Source organism: Penaeus japonicus, unplaced genomic scaffold (assembly GCF_977035675.1).
Source record: "Penaeus japonicus unplaced genomic scaffold, GWHDUDI00000001_assembly GWHDUDI00000018, whole genome shotgun sequence".
In the NCBI taxonomy this organism is placed as follows: Eukaryota; Metazoa; Arthropoda; class Malacostraca; order Decapoda; family Penaeidae; genus Penaeus; species Penaeus japonicus.
The window spans coordinates 26,922,181-26,924,680 of record NW_028234420.1 but is presented as its reverse complement, the minus strand read 5'-3'; the positions used below and the strand labels follow the sequence as shown (position 1 = coordinate 26,924,680).

Genomic DNA, 2,500 nt, shown 5'->3' with positions numbered 1-2,500 from the left:
AAATCTAATAGAACGTGAAGACTCTTTAATATACTATTACATTATAATGCCAGTGACCAGAGAATTTGATATATATTTCGTGTATGTTGTGATTTTAATTTTAAGATATTCTACAAGCAGCGATAGGAAAACGAATAGAGATTTCTTTCGTATTCAGTGTGAAGCGAGTTATTTGGTGGTTATGGATGACACGTGTGATTTACAGTTGAAAAAAATAAATGTTTCTTTCCATCTATCGATTTTATACGTTATTAAACCGACAACGAAGGATAAATCGATACTGGAAATAACATCAATAATGGGATTCCTACTCTTAGCTGAGTCATTAATCAAGAAAATACATACAAATGAGCTTTGAGAGCTGCTGGTTGAGTCAGGTCAACGGTCGTTGCATGACAAAGCCATCGGAGGGTGTTCGACATTAGGCGGAAACGAACGTAATTCACGTGCGGTGGCGACGTCCGACCATCAGCTGTTCCTCAGAGCGCCACTGAGCCGTGCTTGGAGTCACAGCTGTATTAATGACTGTAGGATGTCACCCGACTCAGGCGTCCTTGTTCCTGTTTGATTAATTCATTGCCTGCTATATTTAGCGCCTGCTCTTTGTTCCTTCTTCGTTTCTTTGCTTGCTATTTCCGGCGAGTTCGTTTCTTTGCTGCATGCGTGTTATCATTATAATTTTTGTGTAATATGTTTATCGTTTATTTGCGTCTTTCTATGTCCAGTGTAAATGCTATACCTCTATGTTCTCAGACAATATCTCATTACAGCTCTTACTCATAGCCTTCACTGGTACAGCTTCTTCTCAACCTTTGCAATGCGGTCTGCTCACAATCATGGGCTTCTCCCCTACTCGATACTGAAAGAGGGAACTTAGGGAATTAACTATTCTTTCTTAAGCCCAAAATCCGTTTTTTTTACGTGTTTTATTCGTTCTTCTTTATTATGATCGTATTCTACGACGAAAATCCGTTTTCTGTTTTATTCCTTATTATTCTTAAAACGATTATCCGTTTACTATAGGCGAGTAGCAGTGTGAAAAACACGCATTTTTTTCGCCAAGAAGATAGTATATCTATTCTTTGTTATTCTTGATTTCTGAAGACGAGATCCGTTTTCCTTAGACGAAAATCCGTCCTTTTCTCACACATATTCTCTATTCTATAATGAGCTAATATTTGTTCTTTTTTACGCATTGTTTCCTGAAGACAAAATTCCGGCCCTCTCTTCCCCCTCTCGCTCCCTATTCATACAAAGGCAAAGGACATGCATTCACGACTCAACTTTTGCAAGAGTGTGCGCCCTAGTGGGTCAGATGGGGATTAGAATAGGTTTGTCTTGCCGCGTACATTGTCTTGTCTGTTTGTCTTTTCGGTTTGGTTGGCTGTCGCTTTGCTTTCGCTGTCTTGTCTGTCTTTCTGCCCTTGTTGTCTCTTTTTTTTCCTGTTCGACTTCTTTGTTTGTCTGTGTGTTTGTCTTTGCCGTCTGTCGGACCGTTTAGCCCTGTCGTCTGTTGTTTTGTTTGTTTGGTTCCGTTGTCTGTCTGTTCCTTTTGATATCGCCTTCTATTTTTTTTTTTCGCTTTGCTTTCTGTATAGCCGTTTGCCTCAGCCGCTTTATTTTTCCTGTTAGCTTTCCTTGCCTGTCTGTCTGTCACTTTACCCCATGCAGTATTATGCCAGGTTTGCCTTCGCTGTCTATCCTTCTGTTTACCTTTGGCGTGTGTCTGTCCGCTTCCCACCCGCCGTCTGTTATTTTCTGTTTATCTTCGCCGCCTGTCAGTCTGTTATGGCCCTCCTTTCGCCACTTCTATTCCCCTGTCTTTCACTTCCTCATTCCCCTCATTCGTTTCCGTTTCCTTATTCCCTTTTCATCGCCTTCCATTACTATTCGCTTTCCTTCCGTCACTCTTCGGCGGCCGTGCGCTTGGAGGGAACCGCGAGAAAACTCTTTGTATGTTTGTTTGTTTCTTTCTCTCTCTTTTTGTTTCTCCTTCTATGTTTTGTCGTAGTTTCGTGTGTTTGTTTGTTGGGTGTTGAGCGTTTTCAAGGTTGCAATGTTTCTATTTGTTCTTATTCTTCTCTTATATTGATTTATTATTATTTATTATCTCTTTTTTTTCCCCTTTATGGTATTTGCGTTATGGTTATGTTATAAAAACAAACATAGCACTACCATCTCTCTGATATCTACGCATGGAAATCTATTTAAAAAAGGCTCTTCCGTATTAGTGTTAGTATTACTAGTAGTAATAGTAAGAGTTGTAAGCGAAGAATGCTATAATATGCGTATTTTAAAGTAAATCATTTATGATATCATAGGGATGGATCTAAGAGGAGGATCGAAGGCTATTATTCTATATAAAAAGGTATTACTAGGAGCAATAGAAGAAACAGCAGTAGCAGCAGTAATACAGCTGAACACCGCAAATAAACTACTTTCTAATCGTAGCTAATCTTCTCTGCAACTTCACTCGATCAGATATTTAGATGATTCCAAT

General features: G+C 39.3%; 1 protein-coding gene across 1 annotated transcript in view; it reads left to right on the top strand.

Moving 5' to 3' along the window:
* LOC122247324 (uncharacterized) overlaps window positions 1–2,500 on the top strand; it is a 203,699-nt gene that overhangs the window by 902 nt on the left and 200,297 nt on the right. The gene's annotated exons all lie outside the window — the stretch shown is intronic.